This window comes from Babylonia areolata, chromosome 18 (assembly GCF_041734735.1).
Source record: "Babylonia areolata isolate BAREFJ2019XMU chromosome 18, ASM4173473v1, whole genome shotgun sequence".
Lineage (NCBI taxonomy): Eukaryota > Metazoa > Mollusca > Gastropoda > Neogastropoda > Buccinidae > Babylonia > Babylonia areolata.
Window position 1 is genome coordinate 42601974 of NC_134893.1, and position 18162 is coordinate 42620135.

The window sequence follows — 18162 nt, forward strand, 5'->3', positions numbered from 1 at the left end:
CATGTGTCACAAACTTATAACATTTCTGTTAAGTATCCCACTTGTAACATACTGCCATGATGACCAGTCTTCCTTTTTTTTCTTTCGTTTTTTTTTTTCAGAAGCTGTCACGTCCCCCTCCACTGACCCCTCTTGCCATCTCTCGCTGCTCACCTTCTTCACCATTCCGCCATTCCGCCTTTCAAAGCGATGATGGGTGACTGCTTTCTGAACGCCGCCATGATTCGACATATCACTGCTTTTGGAACATTCCATCGTGTGTGTGTGTGTGTGTGTGTGTGTGTGTGTGTGTGTGTGTGTGTGTGTGTGTGTGTGTGTCTGTGTGTCTGTGTGTGTGATAAATAAAAAGATAAGTGTTTGTTTTGTTTCTGGTCTGTATTCGACGCTCACTGTGACTGGAGGAGGGGAGCTTCCGCGACTGAGGCAACATTTGTTCTACTTCTTCTTCTTCTTCTTCTTCCGTGTTGTTGCATTGATATTTCAGAATGTTTTGTCAGTAATTGTACCTACCACTATTGGCTGCAGCATTCACATGTCCCAAACCACCAGAGGAGGAAGGTGGCAGAATGCTTAAAACGCTTATAGTGTCCATGAGGGCCTGGGTTCGAACCCGGCACAACTGAGCTCGCCCTTTCTCCCAAGTTGGACTCAGTGGAAAATCAAACTGAGCGTCTTTTCATTCGGATGAGACGATAAACCGAGGTCACTGACGTGTGCAGCACGCACTTAGCGCAGTGGAAAAAGTACCCATGGCAACATAATTGTTGTCCTCTGGCAAAACTTGTGTAGAAGAAATCCACTCTGATAGGTACACAAAATTATATGAATTACATGTGTGTATGCATGCAACGGCGTATATGGATTTGTCTGAACGCAGTGACGCCTCCTTGAGAAACTGAAACTGAATCCCAAAACACCAGAAAGCGAGAGAAAAATGAAACAGATAAACAGATAAATAAAGAGATAATTAGTTAATTAATTAGCAAATCGAAGATGTTCAAGAACGACAACTGCGTACGTGAGCGCATGCGACCAAGACAATCGCAGTTTGCTCTCTTGAAAGACAAAAAGAGGAGTGGTCGGTTTGCGATTCACGTTGTTGCCGACTGTTTGTGCATTCAACACACTTTGAAGTTGCGGTATTCGTGTCTGTGACATTAGTGGAAGGAGAGCGCATTTAAACCCGAGAACGCATTTTTGTTATGAATGAAGCGGGTTCTGTGCCTTACGGTGACTTGTGGGGGATACCAGGGGGCGCTCTTCAAACGATATAAATAGCACCCTCACTTTCTGGGAATTCTGTGCTTGAAATTTCCTTCAGCTATAAATAAAAAAAAAAAAAAAAAAAAAAAAAAAAATTGTATGATATATATTTTTTTGAATTCTGGATGGCCTAAAAAATTTCTTTCTTTTTTTTTCACTTGATAACTGTGCATTTTTACTATGTTATATTCTTTTCTCTTTTTTCCCCCCCTTCTTTTTGCCTGGAACATGTGAAGTTTCTGTTGGCTTTTTTTCTTTTTCTTTTCTTGTAGGGATGTAGGCAGTGTGGAAGGGGAAGAATAACCTTTAATAACCAATCATTATTCATTGCGTCAGCACACAAATTTAATTTTTTCGCATATTCGAGACCAGAAAAACAACAACCGCGGACGAATAATATAGATAATATTATGTATATATGTCAAAGAGCCCGTTAGAAAATGTTTGTTTTTGTATGCCTCTTGTTATAGATGATTTGGTGTAGTCTGTTTATGTGTTTTTAAGTTCTGATCAGTTTGTTGTTGTGTATACAGTTAATCCACTGGTGAAAAATTGACGGTTTGGTGAATGTCAGAGGTGTGTGTGTGTGTGTGTGTTAGGTTTACGTGTATGAATGAAACTGTATACTTGTTCCTAGTTTTCTTGTACAAGTCAAGATTTATCTTGAAAAAAAGATCCCATGGAGACACATGGCAAGAACAAAACAAACATGGACGGACAAAAGGCAAACAATGCATGGCGACAATGTAGGTGACAAGGTCACACCTGTGCAGGACACTGAGACATGCAGGTAAATGAAATGATGTTGAACAGAAAAGCATCCGTTTTGAAACAACAGAAACTGAACTGACATCAGCTAACGCAATGTCATATTATATAGTGATCTTGCTGAGTATATGCGTCCTGTCTGAATAGGCAATCGCTAATCCAGTGTTATAAATTCCATTGCACACTTTGTCTCAACGAAGTGCTCTAGGATAATTATTAAGTAATCTTTGGATTCAAATCTTTCTTTAAACATTCTGTAGTTTACGTACAATACGTTCTGACGAATTTCAGCATGCTGATTCTGGATAAACCAGTCATGTAGTCTTGTTTTATTTACTGTTCGGAAAGTTGTCGTGTGTGTTAGGTGTCCTGCTGATTAATCACAAAAAATGAGTAAATACATAGAGCCAATATTATCCAGCATGTTGTTTACTGATGGAAGAAAAGGAGCTTTATGTACATCTTCATTATACAATATCAGCGTAAAACGATTTGTGAAACATGATGATTTATCAGCATTAATAGTATCTACCAGTTTCAACCAGACATTAAACATTCGGCTTTTTACGTATAATTATGGGGTTTTTTGTGTTTTTTAAGGATGTATTTTCAGATTCTACCAGATCGATATTTAGTTTTTTTTACTCTGATATGGCCCTGTGTGGTCAGCTTAGCTTTAAACAATGAAGATGATGATGAAGGTGCCAAATTAATGCTGTACAGTTCGGATGTCCCAAACCACCACACAAACGAGAAATAGAATAAAATGAATGAAATGTGTTTAAGAACGACAACTGTGTACATCAACGCATTCGACCAAGACAATAGGAGTTTGCTTTCTTGATAGAGAAAACGGAGTTGTTGGGTTTTCGCCTTGTTTCGGTTTCTGATTATGTGTTTTAAGTTACAATATCTATGTCTATAAGTCTGTTGTATTCATATTAGGTTTTTTTTCTTGTTGACAGAATGGTTAGCGTCAGAGATATATCATTGTGTTATATGCATGAATGTTAATGTACTTTTGCTTTTGCTTTTTCTTTTCCAGATCTTTTTTTATGTTTTCGTTTTGTTTTTGTTTTGTTTTTTTCGGTTAGCTTCTACGGGAACGGTATTCACAGTTCTTCAGCCATGATAATACCCTCTTTGGGCCTTAAGCAACAAAACAATAAAGATGTCTATTAAGTCAAGTTTGAGAAGATGAGAACGGATTCACATTGACAGTTTACAGCCGGGCCAACAGCGAAGTGAGAGCTGTATTATTATCAATAGTTTCTTCACTGCAATGGGAACTCATTTACAGCTTAGACTTTCTGTGAAGAACTATGACTCTCAAATTAAGAGGCAAACTTGCACTGACTCTTACTGCTGCAGCCTTGGGGGCTAGTTGGCCTTCGGGAACCATCCCAACGCCGACTGTCCTGAAGCCATCTTGGTCGAGAGAGTGAGGGTGTAGCCTGGGCAAGCCACTCTCCACTATAATCCAAGTCTAGCCCAGATAGTCGGAACACCAGTTACCTCTTTTGCTGTTCTGATGGCCACAGTCGAACACGACTGACTATCATATACATAGCAGAAAGAAGAGAGCATTTATACACGACAGTGCATTTTGGTGTCCGGCGTGCGCTCTTGTAGCTCTCTGGCATACAACGGCTACAGTACTTAAGTTTAACACTGCTGATTGATGTGTTCCACTTTGAAGTTGTCCTTTTCGTATTCTGTAAGATTTTCTTTTCTTTCGATAACGAAACGAACCGATCGGTAGTCTTTGAGGGTGGATGTGTGTGTGTGTGTGTGTGTGTGTGTGTGTGTGTGTGTGTGTGTGTGTGTGTGTTTGGGGAGGGGGAGGAGGGTCAAGGGGGGGGACTTTATTTGCCGTAGGAAAACAGGCGGTTAGAACCGCTTGAGTGTTGTGGTGGACATGTTTGAAAATCGATTCGTTTTAAGCATTCGGTTTTTCGGTTTCTTTTAGTTTCTCCTGGTTTGTTTTTGTTTTTTGGTTTTTTTTTCTTTCTTTTTTTTTTCTGCTGCCTCAAATGAGTATCGATTTCAGTTTTCTGAGCAAACACTGTTTAGCCACTGTATGAACATTGATGTAATCAATGCTCCCCCCCCCCCCCCCTCCCGCACCCCTCCCCCCTTCACCCCCCCCCCCCACCCCCCCCTCCCCCCAGGGTTCAGTCTAGTCCAGGCGTGTGTCTCTGTCTGTCTGTCCTTTTCTTTCTATTGTCTTTTTTTTTCTTTCTTAACCTCTTTGTGTCTGTCTGCCTCTCTCCCTCTCTGTCTCTCTCTCTCTCTCTGTCTCTCTGTGTCTCCCTCTCTGTCTCTCTCTCTCTCTCTCTCTCTCTCTCCCTCTCTCTCTCTCCCTCTCTCCTTCTCTGTCTGATCTATTTATCGATCATCTATCTATGTGCCCCTCTGTCTTCCTCTCTATCTATCGATCTACCTCTGTATCGGCACCAATGTCTTTCCCTTTCCCTGCTTCCTCTCTGTGTCCCTCCCCTACTCTATCCCTTCCCCCCTTTTCCTTTTCTTTCTCTCTCTCCCTCTCTGTCTCTCTCTGTCTCTGTCTCTAACCCTCTGTCTCTGTCTCTCCCTCTCTCTCTCTCTCCTTCTCTGCCTGATCTATTTATCGATCATCTATCTATCTGCCCCTCTGTCTTCCTCTCTATCTATCGATCTACCTCTGTATCGGCACCAATGTCTTTCCCTTTCCCTGCTTCCTCTCTGTGTCTGTCCCTTACTCTATCCCTTCCTCCCTTACCCCCCCCCCCTCTCTCTCTCTCTCTCTCTCTGTCCGTCTCTCTCGGTATGGTGTGGTGTGTGTGTTGTGTGTGTGTGTGTGTGATCTTACCCCTAAACCACATGCTGACAGATTGTTAATAGTGCCTTAAAACCACCAGCTGTTGACCACACACACACTCCGTCTATCCACCCCCCCCCCGCACCCTTCTTCCCCTTCCCTACATCCCCCGCCCCCTGCTACCCCCCCCCCCCCCCCCCCACTGCCCCCCCGCACCCACTTCCGTCTCCCGCAGCCTTTCCCTTCGTGTGCACTGCTGTGTAGATGATCACACACACACACACACACACACACACACACACACACACACACGAGGTCCTGTAAGATTCTGTACTTCCCAAGTCTTCATGCATAACAACAACAACAACAACAACAACAACAACAACGGCATTATCGTAAACAACAATAACAACAAACAGCACCACCACCACCACCACCAACAACAAAACCCGGTAGATGTGCCACACATGGATCTGACAGAAATAAGAACGGAGACGAGAAGGCAACGCGATGTACCTATATTTTTACCCCGGTGGTATTCCGATATCGTGTTCGATACAACAAGTTTTCTTTTTTTTATAGTTTTTTTTTCTGTTTTTTTTTTCCCCATTTTTGTGTTTCCTTTCTTCGCATTATGGATTTATGCTACAGTGTTCAAAGGATACCTCTGTCCATTCAGCCTTATCGAGAAGAAGGAAAAAAAAAAAAAAAAAAAACCCAACCGTGTGGTTTTTTGTTTGTTTTTTTATTTGCTTTTCTTTAGGGGGTGGGGGGTTGTGTAGTGGCGTTATTGTTTTATTGGCTTTTTTTTTTTTTTTTCCGGTGCGGGAGGGCGGGTGTTGAAGGGAGGTAGGGAGAGGACTTTTTGTTTTGCCGCCGTTCTGCTGGTGAACTTGGTTCTTATGTTGTTCCATGTTGGGGGGATGGGGTGGGGGGTTGTTTCAGTTTGTTTGCTTGCTTTTGGTTGATGTATGCTGAAGAATATGCTTTAATTAAGAACAGCACAGACTTCGCTTTTTTTTTCTCCACTCCTGGAATACGCTTTGATTGTTAGCATGTGTGTGTGTGTGTGTGTGTGTGTGTGTGTGTGTTCTATGCATTCCGACGACGGAGAATAGGTTCCGTCAGCCCTCGCATTACAATCCTGAGGAACTAGCTGAAGTGCGAAAGAGAGGGGGGGAAACTGTGTCTGCGTTATGCTGATAAGCTAATAACAATCTGCAGAGGAAAGTGTAATTATTATTTTCAGCTATGGTACATCTTAGCTCAGATGAGTGATATTGTGGACTGCTGTTCAATCTGAACTCTGTGTGTGTGAGTGCATAGATATCTAAATTGCCACTGCATTTGTGCTTGCATATGATTTCTAATTCATGTTTCCGCTGTGTGTGTGTGCAGTCACCCCTCTCCACTCCCCCCCCCCCCCCCAGTATTCCTCGTGATCCTGGTACACTTGATAATAGATGCATTCTATTCTATTCTGCTATATTCTATTCTATATCTCATTGCGGTACGCTGTTGCGGTCCAGAATATCACTTCTGTTTGGGAAGATTTCTTACTGGAAAGTGTAAATTTGTATTGTAAAATACACGCGTATCACGGAAGTGCTTTTTCCCTGTTCTTAGTTTTGCATTTGTTGCTGGGACGACTGATTTTCCCCATATCGAATGATGATCTGATTGTGTGTTTAATCAAACTGTACGTAGGGTTTGTTTATTTCCATTCCGAACAAAATGTTCCGATTGTGTATTTCATCAAACTGTGTTGAAACTGTTCATTTCCATTTGGAACAATGTTCTGATTGTGTGTTTGATTAAACTGTGTTGTAGAGTATGATAAACTGAGTGTAGAGGTCGATTAAACTGTGTTGTAGAGTTTGATAAACTGAGTGTAGAGGTCGATTAAACTGTGTTGTAGAGTTTGATAAACTGAGTGTAGAGGTCGATTAAACTGTGTTGTAGAGTTTGATCGGTTTAATCAGATTATTTCGTATTTTGTTCATCATGCTTCCCTTTGAGTACGAAGCCTTCGGCTGTAGGTAGCACTTAAAAAAAATGGTGATTGCATCCCGTGTGTATTATTGTGTGTGTGTGTGTGTGTGTGTGTGTGTGTGTGTGTGTGTGTGGTACAGAGAGAAGAGAGAGAGAGAGAGAGAGAATGCGTACCAAACGGAATATGGATACATACACAAAGGAACATGTATTTGTGGAATGTATAACTTCTCTCTGTGTGGAGGATGATTGTATAAGAATCGGCGTGTGTGTGTGTGTGTGTATTTGTGTGTGTATGTGACCTTGTCATTACCATTCCTGATGTGTACTTATGTATTGATGCCAGAATCGTCCGCTGCAGCTCATGTTTCGTTGCAAACATCATCAAAATCATTATCTCGTGTATTTTTTCTTCCTTTTGTTTTGTCTTTAGGTTTTGCATATTCAGATTTTTTTTGTATTTTAAACAAATCCCCATCAATACTTCAAAGGCAGAAACCCTCGTCTATATGTTATTTTTGAGATCGTGTCATTTGAAATTTTCATCACCACGGATGAGATTACATATTTCGGAGATGTGAATTCAGGCATAACTGTATTGAAAATATTTATTTTTTCTGTCTTTAATCCTTTTTTTTCACTTTTTCAAAAGTCCATGCCAAACTGTTTTGCCATTGGTTCAGTTCAAGTGAAGCATATGAAGGTTTCATTCTGTTATAAAGTTAAAAGATTGAAGGTTTCTTAAAGAAAAAGGATAAAAGTTCCGGTTTATCAACAAAGTAAAACCAATACTTCAACTGTTCATAAAAGACCTCAAAGTATGCCTTTTATATAACGATGGAATATAACAAGTTTGTTGGAAAATGGGCACTTAATAAAATGTTTAATGCTAGATTAAGCAATACAAATTACAATGCTACCTTGGAATCATGGTATTAAATATGTATTGTTTTGCTGTTGTGGACTTATCAGTACTTAGAACTGAATTATGTGCTTACCCTATACTTTCTAATACACAAGATATATAAATTCTGTATCTGTAAACTTTTGTCTGAATTTTAAAAAAAGTTTTAAAAAAAAAAAAAAAAAAAGAAGTTCCTGTTTGGTTTCATTTTCATTTTCATTTTCAGCGAGGAACAAGGATATACTGATGAGCCAAATTGATTATTGAATTTATATCAAAACTGTTCACAAAGAGTACTACATTACTACGTTTAGGAATGTGTGATCATGTTACATGAATAAAGGAATGACATTGAAAAGCATATTCATTGTGTTAGTTTGAATCAGTTGATTAGTTTGTTTCTGTGATATCTCTGTATCTATGTCTCCATGCCTCTGTTTCTCTGTGTGTGTGTGTGTGTGTGCTCTCGCTTTCTCCCTCTGCCCCCTCCCCTCTCTTTTTCTCTGCCTCTCTTCCTCTCTCTGTGTCTTTGTGTTTTTCTTTCACTGTATATTATATATATATATATATATATATATATAGTGTGTGTGTGTGTGTGTGTGTGTGTGTGTACATATCTCAGTCTCTGTCTTTCAATGTTTCTATTTATCTCAGTCTCTGTCTCTCTCTGTGAGTCTGTCTCTGTCTCTCTCTGTCTCTGTCTGTCTCTGTCTGTTTATCTCTTTGCCTCTCCCAGACTTTGTCTCTCTGTCTCCCTCTTTCTCTCTGCCCCCCCCCCTCCTCCCCCGCCCCCCACCCACCTCTCTCTCTCTCTGTCTTTTTGTCTCTTCGTCTGTCACACTTTGTCTGTCAGTCTACCACACTCTCTCATTCTTTCTGTCTGTTTCTCTCTCTCGTTCCCCACCTCTCTCTCTCTCTCTCTCTTTCTCACCGACTGTCTCTCTTTCTGACATACCTCACTCCTCAGATGACAGACAATTGCAGAATTTAGCGGCGGCAGTTGCTGGAACTGAGTAGAGGTGTGTGGGGGGTGGGTGGGGGGGCTGCGGGGTGGTGGGGGGTATGGGGCGAGGGAGGCTGCGGGGGGGGGGGGGGGGCATTGTCACACTAAGACTGCCTTCTGAGCTGAGCTGAGCTGAGCTGAGCTCTCAGCTGCCATGGTTGATCTGCATGCATGTCTCACTCCATCGATTCGTTCGCTCGGTGGGGGGCTGTGGTTGTTGTTATTGGTTTCCGTGGCTGGCAGTGGTGGGGAAGGGGGGTTGGAGGTGATGGTGACAGTGTTAATGGTGATGGTGGTGGTGGTGGTTGCTGTACGTGGGTGGCAGTGGTGGTGGTGGTGGTGGTGGCCGTGGGTGGCAGTGGTGGTGGTGCTGGTAGTGACAGTGTTGATGGTGGTGGTGGTGCTGGTGGTGGTGACAGTGTTGATGGTGGTGGTGGTGGTGGTGCTGGTGGTAACTGGTGATGGTGATGGTGGTGGTGGTGGTGGTGGTTGAGGTGATGGTGACAGTGTTGATGGTGGTGGTGGTGACGATGGTGGAGACAGTTGTGGTGGTGGTGGTTTGATGGTGGATGGTGCCGGTGGTGTGTTTTTTTTTTTTTTTGGTTTTTTTTTGGTTGCTGTTCTTCTTCATCATTGTGGGGAGAAAACGCTGGGGATGTGTGTGTGTGTGGGAGTAGGGGTGGGGTGGTGGGGACACAAGTTCGATCTCTGTTTTTCTCTCTGTCTCCGTCTTTGTCTTTGTCTTTCTCTCTCTCTCTCTCTCTCTCTCTCTCTCTCTCTCTCTCTCTCTCTCTCTCTCTCTCTCTTCCCTCAGTCTGTGTAATCAATTAAGGAGACAAGTGGAAACGCAACTGGTCAACACATCAGCTTTCTCACCGCGCGACAACAAAATAAATGCAAGTTTGAATTCAGAGATATTAGACAGGCATTCGTCAGTCTCGGGATACTAAGGGGTTGCGCTCTAGCTGATGACTGATAGAATGTATATCTACAGCCGCTAGGAACGTGGCTGGACAGGCCAGTGCGGGATTGACAGTTCCACACACGCTGCGCACTCTGACGCTGGTCTGTCTGTCAAAGTGATATGTGGAGTGATGGCCTGGAGGTAACAGGTAACGCGTCCGCCTAGGAAGCGAGAGAATCTGAGCGCGCTGGTTCAGCCGCCGATATTTTCTCCCCCTCCACTAGACATTGAGTGGTGGTCTGGACGCTAGTCATTCGGATGAGACAATAAACCGAGGTCCCGTGTGCAGCATACACTTAGCGCACGTGAAAGAACCCACGACAACAAAAGGGTTGTTCCTGGCAAAATTCTGTAGAAAAATCCACTTCGATAGTGTCGCGAGATGGATTACATTTTTTTACCTTTTGATCTTTTTCCTATTTCGTGTGCCTGTGTGTGGATGGATTTGTACAATGTATAAACTTTAAACGCCTGTTGTTTTTGTGTGCTTGAGTTGCATATTGTCATTTCTTGGGTTATACCGTGCTGGATTTTTATTATTATTATTATTATTATTATTATTATTATTAAGCTGTACTCAGGGCAGTAGCAGCTGAAATTTTAGAACTGGTTTTTGGAAGGCAGACGCGCGGTAGAGCTCTCAAAAGTAACATCCAAGTGGATGTTCTCTGTGTGGCAATAGGTCTTGCCCCGTTCTGTATAACACCTGTGTGTGTTGAAGTCAGGTTTTCCTGACTACTAACCAAGTCCACCAGGGGAACAAGTTGTTCCATATCAGCAGCCAGTATTTATGTTCAGTTAAACATTTAAATTTGTTCTTGTTTTTGTGTGTGTTTTTTTGTGTGTGTGAATGCAATATTGGATAAATGGGAAGGGGTCTCTTTCGAAATGCTTCTGTATGATGTAAAAGTGGTTGGCTAGCTCGTTTGATGTTATATGTGGTTAACTGATTTTCTTGTTGCACTTAATTAAATCAATACTCATCCTAGATAAAAAGCTTCCTAGTATTTCGGGGGATTATGAGTAAAATTCATTGTTGTAATTTTTCCGTATAGTAATTGGTCTCGGAAAGTTCATTTCCCAAGTAGTGGCAGTAGAAGTGGTGGTGGTGGCAGTAGTGGTAGTAGTAGTGGTGGTTGTTGTTGTTGTTGTTTTGTAGTTGGGTTTTATGTAAACCACTTATTGGAACTGAGCCATGTTTGCCAAGTGCAGTAATTAAAGCAGATTTTTTAATAACATAATTGAATTAGTCTTAAAATCGTTTTTCAAATGTTTATACTAGTTCGTTATATTACTGTCATAGTAATATTGGCCTTTTAAGCCTGTTCCTGTTCTTGGTATTTTTCATTTCTGCCTGAGTCCGCTGGGACGGCAAACTGGCAGCGTCCCTTCGCCAGACTGCAACTGCATCCCGAGTTGAGCGCGGACCCTACAGCCCATTTATTCCCTTTCGCCCCAGTGTGGAGTGGTGGCCTAGAGGTAACGCGTCCGCCTAGGAAGCGAGAAAATCTGAGCGCGCTGGTTCGAATCACGGCTCGGCCGCCGATATTTTCTCCCCCTCCACTAGACCTTGAGTGGTGGTTTGGACGCTAGTCATTCGGATGAGACGATAAACCGAGGTCCCGTGTGCAGCATGCACTTAGCGCACGTAAAAGAGCCCATGGCAACAAGAGTGTTGTTCCTGGCAAAATTCTATAGAAAAATCCACTTCGATAGGGAAAACAAATGAAACTGCAGGCAGGAAAAAATACCCAAAAAAAAGGGTGGCGCTGTATTATAGCGACGCGCTCTCCCTGGGGAGAGCAGCCCGAATTTCACACAGAGAAATCTGCTGTGATAAAAAGAAATACAAATACAAATACCAAATTGTTTCCCTTTTCCCGGTCCAACCACGCCCCTTTGACCCTCCCCCAACAACGCCCTATCATCCATCTTCTCATCGTCGTTCTTCGTCGCAATCATCGTCTTTATCATCTTGTGTGGAACCTCATCACTCCAGCTGTTCCGCCAGCCCCTTCAACAGTGCCGTTCACCGTCTGCGGTCAGGGGGTAGGTGGGAGAGGTCAAGATTTGTGTTTGTCCCCACCCCTTCTTTCCCTCATGTTCTTCGGACTGAGGGCAGAAAGGACATCTATCGACTTTCATCATTAGTCATCACTCGGATCTAAGTTTGTGTGTGTGTGTGATCAAGTGTATGTGTGTGTGTGTGTATGTGTGTGTGCGCGTGCATGTGTGTGCTTTGATTGCATGAGTGTTGTATGCCATAGTTTGTAACAGTATATTTTTGTTTGGGGGTTTTCTTTATTGTCATTTGTTTGTATTTGCAATTGTTTGTTGGGGAATAAAACTTTTCTTCAACTTTCCAAGTTCCTGATTCCTTCTGTGTGAGAAGATAGGTCCCGTCCCAGGAGGGCCGGGGCGCGACAGATAGGAAAAACAAATAAAACTGCACGCAGGAAAAAATGCAAACAAATGGGTGGCGCTGTAGTGTAGCGACGCACTCTCCCTGGGGAGAGCAGCCCGAATTTCACACAGACAAATCTGTTGTGATAAAAATAAGAATACAAACAACGAATACAAACAACGTTTGTCTGGCTACGAGCCCTTTTCCTCAGTCTCATTGCCTCGGAACGCTGCTGGGCAAGTGTCTCTTCGAACTTAAAGATTTTTTTTCCCCGTCTGCACTGTCCGCCTAAAAAGCCGATCGTTCTGAAGCTGCAGCTTTTCAGGTGTTCATGGGTCGACGTTTAGTAAGGCCATCAAATGTGAATGAATGATGAATGATAAAAAAATTGGATACTTACATAGCGCCTGTCCTCCTCGGTCGGAGACCAAGCTACATGCGCATTACAAAACATGGAGTCATTTACACAACAGGCTGCATAACTGGGTAGAGCCGACCGACGGCTGCCATTGCGGGGTACTTATTATTCGTTTCCTGTGTCATTCAATCAGATTTCAGGCACGCACATATACACACTCAGAGGTGTAATATTTTACGTGTATGACCATTTTGTTTATTTACCCACCATGTAGGCAGCCATACTCCGTTTTGTGGGATGTGCATGCTGGGTATGTTCTTGTTTCCATAACCCACCGAATGCTGACATGGATTACAGGATCTTTAACGTGCGTATTTGATCTTCTGCCTGCGTATACACTCGAAGGGGGTTCAGGCACAAGCAGGTCTGCACATATGTTGAACTGGGAGATCGGGAAAAAATCTCCAATCTTTACCCACCACAAGGCGCCGTTACCGAGATTCGAACTCGGGGACCCTCAGATTGAAAGTCCAAAGTTTTAACCACTTGGCTATTGCACCCGTTAGTCTCTTGTAGACGTCTGTATATGAAGTTGGACGTTCTCTCTGTACCAGTTCTCCGTGAAAGGAGATCCTTGGGGATGCGACTATCGTCTATTCGCGATAGGTAACCGCGACAGCGCATGCATAGATCTCTATTTCATCACGGTGAACATCTCGCTCTCTACGATCGGCTTCGGATCCACTCTGTTACGCATACCAAGATTCAGACACTCCGCTGTCGGCCGCCGTTCTTTCTCTGTCTCTGGATCTTGCATTTGGAATGAACTTCCTCTTTTGCTTCGTCAGGTCTCCGCACTCAGCTCTTTCAAGTCTGGCCTTAAAACCTACCTCTTTTTATGACAGCCTCCCTCCGCTGCCTCTGCCTTGTCTTCAGTTTCTCCAGTTTAGAGTTATGCGTATGAATGACGGGTGTGAAAGCGCTTTGGTTTGTCTCTGTACAAGATTCAGTGCGATATGAATACTTAGTAGTAGTAGTAGTAGTAGTAGTGGCAGCAGAAGTAGTACATGCTGGGGGGTCCCAGCTCTCCCCAGGACGATGTTGTTCGGATGCCAGATGATGTACAGGATACGTCGGAGGCAGCACATGTGGAAGGCGTCAGGCTTTCGTTTACGTCTAGAGTGCAGGTGCATAAGTCACTGCCGTACAGGAGGTGGTATTCAAGAGACCATCGTAACTGTGGGCAAAGGTGTATATGTGGGTAAATATACACTGTATTGTATTGTATTATTGTATTGTATTACTCTTTTTGTCACAACAGATTTCTCTGTGTGAAATTCGGGCTGCTCTCCCCAGGGAGAGCGCGTCGCTATACTTAGTGCGCCACCCTTTTGCATGCAATTTTATTTGTTTTTCCAGTCGAAGTGGATTTTTCTGCAGAATTTTGCCAGGGACAACCCTTTTCTTGCCGTGGATTCTTTTACGTGCGTTAAGTGCATGCTGCACGCGGGACCTCGGTTTATCGTCTCATCCGTCTAGTGGAGGGGGAAAAAATATTGGCGACTATGGGATTCGAACCAGTGCGCTCCGATTTCCCTCGCTTCGTAGGAGGACGGGTTACCACTTGGCCAACACTCCACACATGGGGGTTCTTCTGATGAAAGCCCTGTAGACATGAATCTTGGTGTGATCCGTCAGCTTGCTCTTTGTCCACGCTCTCCTCTTTGTCCACACTCTCCTCTTTGTCCACACTCTCTTCTCTGCCCATACGCTCTCCTCTTTGTCCACCCATACTCTCCTCTTTGTCCATACTCTCCTATTTGTCCATTATCATCTCGTCTTTGTCCACACTCTCCTCTTTGCCTATACTCTCCTTCCTTTTTGTCCATACTCTCTTCTTTGTCCATACTCCACTCCTCTTTGTCCACACTCTCCTCTTTATCCATACTCCACTCCTCTTTGTCCACACTCTCCTCTTTGTCCATACTCCACTCCTCTTTGTTCATACTCTCCTCTTTGTCCACACTCTCCTCTTTGTCCACACTCTCCTCTTTATCCATACTCCACTCCTCTTTGTCCGCACTCTCCTCTTTGTCCATACTCCACTCCTCTTTGTCCACACTCTCCTCTTTGTCCATACTCCACTCCTCTTTGTCCACACTCTCCTCTTTGTCCATACTCCACTCCTCTTTGTCCACACTCTCCTCTTTGTCCATACTCCACTCCTCTTTGTCCACACTCTCCTCTTTATCCATACTCAACTCCTCTTTGTCCGCACTCTCCTCTTTGTCCATACTCCACTCCTCTTTGTCCACATTCTCCTCTTTGTCCATACTCCACTACTCTTTGTCCACACTCTCCTCTTTGTCCATACTCCACTCATCTTTGTCCACACTCTCCTCTGTCCATACTCCACTCCTCTTTGTCCACACTCTCCTCTGTCTATACTCCACTCCTCTTTGTCCACACTCTCCTCTTTGTCCATACTCCACTCCTCTTTGCCCACACTCTCCTCTGTCCATACTCCACTCCTCTTTGTCCACACTCTCCTCTTTGTCCATACTCCACTCCTCTTTGTCCACACTCTCCTCTTTGTCCATATTCCACTCCTCTTTGTCCACACTCTCCTCTTTATCCATACTCCACTCATCTTTGTCCACACTCTCCTCTTTGTCCATACTCCACTCATCTTTGTCCACACTCTCCTCTTTGTCAGTTCTGGGTTTTGACGGTAGCCAGCTGACCTTGTCGAGTGGCGTTCAACTCGGTGTGTATGGATATAATTATGAACATTTTACTACTTTTGCGACACTGATCTGTTCGCACTCTGCTCGCATTATGTACTGAAAACAAACGAGATCGATTAAAAGAAACGGATAGACAGGCAGACGGTTAGATCGATTGATACACGGAACATACAGGCTGACAGGCGGACACGCAAGATAGACAAGTGTATAGATAGAGAGATAGAGAGATTGATACATACATACATACATACCGACTGACTGACTGACAGACCGGCATAGCCTGCATACATAGCCCACATACATTTACACTATCTATCAAATTATTTTCATGCAGAAATCTGAATACACAGCAGATGTACATAAACAACAACAACAAAAATCAAACCCAAATCGGCAATGGATCCAGATCAGCTTTCCATCACAACACACAACCACCACACACAACACACCACCACCAAAACACACACACACACACAACCTCACACAACACACAACACACAACACACCACAACACACACACACACACACACACACATGATCAGCCCAGACCTAACGTCAACATATATCATATTCCATATATATATATATTGACGTTAGGTTTGGTCTGACTGTGTTGTGGGTGGTTAGGTCGATGGGTATAACTCTGAAAACTACACTCTTTCTGGAAATCTATCAAATCACTTCGCTATTGAAAAAAAAAAGAAAAAAAAAACATCAAATATAGAGATGATTGGTTTGTGTGTGTGTGTGTGTATGTATATGTGTGTGTGTGTGTGTTTGTGTGTGTGTGTGTGTGTGTGTGTGTGTGTGTGTGTGTTGTGCTGTGTTGTGTTGTGTTGTGTTGTGTTGTGTTGTTTTTTGTTTTGTTTTCTTGTGGTGGTTGTTGATGTTGTTGATGATGTTTTTTAACGCCTGCGATAAAAAAATATTTAAAAAAATCATCACCCCGGCGTGAACTTCGGTTCCTATTTACGTATATGTACATCCTTCTCAGCCCTTACCCGCTCAATCACATACTATGCAGTGTGTGTGTGTGTGTGTGTGTGTGTGTGTGTGTGTGTGTGTGTGTGTGTGTGTGTGTGTGTGTGTGTGTGTGTATGAGCGTGTGTGCATGTCTGTATGTACTGTAAGTGCGTGCATGTGTGTGTGCGTGCGTGTGTGCGTGCTTGCATTCGTGTGTTTGTGTGTGCCTGCGTGCATGTGCATGTGTATATGTGTGCATGTGCATGTGTGTGCGTGTGTGTGCGTGTGCGTGCATGTGCATGGTTGTGTGTGTGTGTGCGTGTGCGTGCGTGTGTGTTTACTTTTCTTTGTTTTGTTTTATTTGTTTTTTTTGGGGGGGGGGGGGGGGGGGGGAGGGGGGGAGGGTCACAGTTAAAAGTGTGAACGTGAATAACGATGAATCGCTGTTAGGGACACCATACACGTCGCAGCAGCTGGTTGTGTTGAAACATTGATTGATGTGTGTGTGGGGGGGGGGGGGGGGGGGGGGTTGGAGAGATGGGGGGCGGCGGGGGACCGAGAGGGGGAGAGTGGAGGCGAGAACGTGCGACAGGCGCCTGTGTGACATGATAAATGAGTGAGTGGGAAGTGAGAAAGAGACAATAAACATGCACACAGACAGAAAGCACACAGACAGAGCACGAAACAAACAAACAAACAAACAGATAAAACAAATGAAACACTGCCGTTTGGCAACGAGAGTGTCCCCATTAACGTAGAAACAGACAGATATAGAAATGTGTATGAAAGAAAGTGAAAAACAACCATCATCAAACAAACAACCAAACAACAACAGTTTCAGTTTCAGTTTCAGTAGCTCAAGGAGGCGTCACTGCGTTCGGACAAAACCATATGCGCTACACCACATCTGCCAAGCCAAGCAGATGCCTGACCAGCAGCGTAATCCAACGCGCTTAGTCAGGCCTTGAACAACAACAGCAAAATGAAACAAACAAACAAACACCTTCCCAGTCCCCTGGGTTTGTGGTATGGTCCATGGCCAAAGCTCATTAAAGAGAGAGACAGACAGACAGACAGACACCGATAATGACAGAGACACAGAGAGAGAATGAAAGAGAGTAAGAAACTGTCAGGCAGACAGACACAGACAGATCGAGAGACTGAAAGACAGAGAGAGAGAGAGAGAGAGAGAGAGAGAGAGAGAGAGATTTTTTAAAAAAATAAGGGGAAGGGGGTGTTACCTGTGTGACACATCCCGTCACAATAAATCCACCACCTGTACAGCAGATTATTGATATTCTACACAGTCTGTGCTCCACTCCTACACTGGTGGACATTTTGCTTTTCCTTTCCTTTTTTTTCCTTTTTTTTCTTTTCTTTTGTATATATATATATATATATATATATATATATATATATATATATATAAAAAATGATGGACAGATGGTGAATTTTGGAATGGCAGGTTGTGTTGTGTTGTATTGTGGTCCGACGTGATGCTCTGTGCATGTGTGTGTGTGTGTTTGTGTGTGTGTCTGTGTGTGTCTCTGTGTGTGTGTGCGTGTGTGTGTGTGTGTGTGTGCGTGTGCGTCTGTTTGTCTGTCTATCTGTGTGTGTGTGTGTGTGTGTCAGTATGTGCCTGTGCGTGTGTGTATTTGTACTTGTATTTGTATTTCTTTTTGTCTTTCTTATTTTCTGTGTGTGAAATTCGGGCTGCTCTCCCCAGGGAGAGCGCGTCGCTACACTCCAGCGCCACCCTTTTTTTTTTTTTTTTTTTTTCCTTCGTGCAGTTTTATTTGTTTTTCCTATCGAAGTAGATATTTCTACATAATTTTGCCAGGGACAACCCTTTTGTTACCGTGGGTTCTTTTACGTGCACTAAGTGCATGCTGCACACGGCACCTCGGTTTATCGTATCATCCGGATGACTAGCATCCAGACCACCACTCAAGGTCTAGTGGAGGGGGAGAAAATATCGACGGCTGAGCGGTGATTC

At 43.6% G+C, this 18162-nt stretch overlaps 1 protein-coding gene and 1 long non-coding RNA gene across 2 annotated transcripts in view; both read left to right on the forward strand.

Moving 5' to 3' along the window:
• Nucleotides 1–1358, forward strand: part of LOC143292243 (uncharacterized) — a 23390-nt gene extending 22032 nt beyond the window's left edge. Inside the window, exon 10 of the mRNA XM_076602433.1 lies at nt 102–1358. The gene's annotated coding sequence lies outside the window, so the exon portion shown is untranslated. The remainder of the gene's footprint in view (nt 1–101) is intronic.
• Nucleotides 1359–5047: 3689 nt separating this feature from the next.
• LOC143292781 (uncharacterized) lies at nt 5048–8088 on the forward strand. Its single transcript, XR_013056683.1, has 2 exons — nt 5048–6684; nt 6729–8088. It is a non-coding gene; the product is annotated as an uncharacterized LOC143292781 (long non-coding RNA).
• The last annotated feature ends 10074 nt before the right edge of the window (nt 8089–18162 follow it).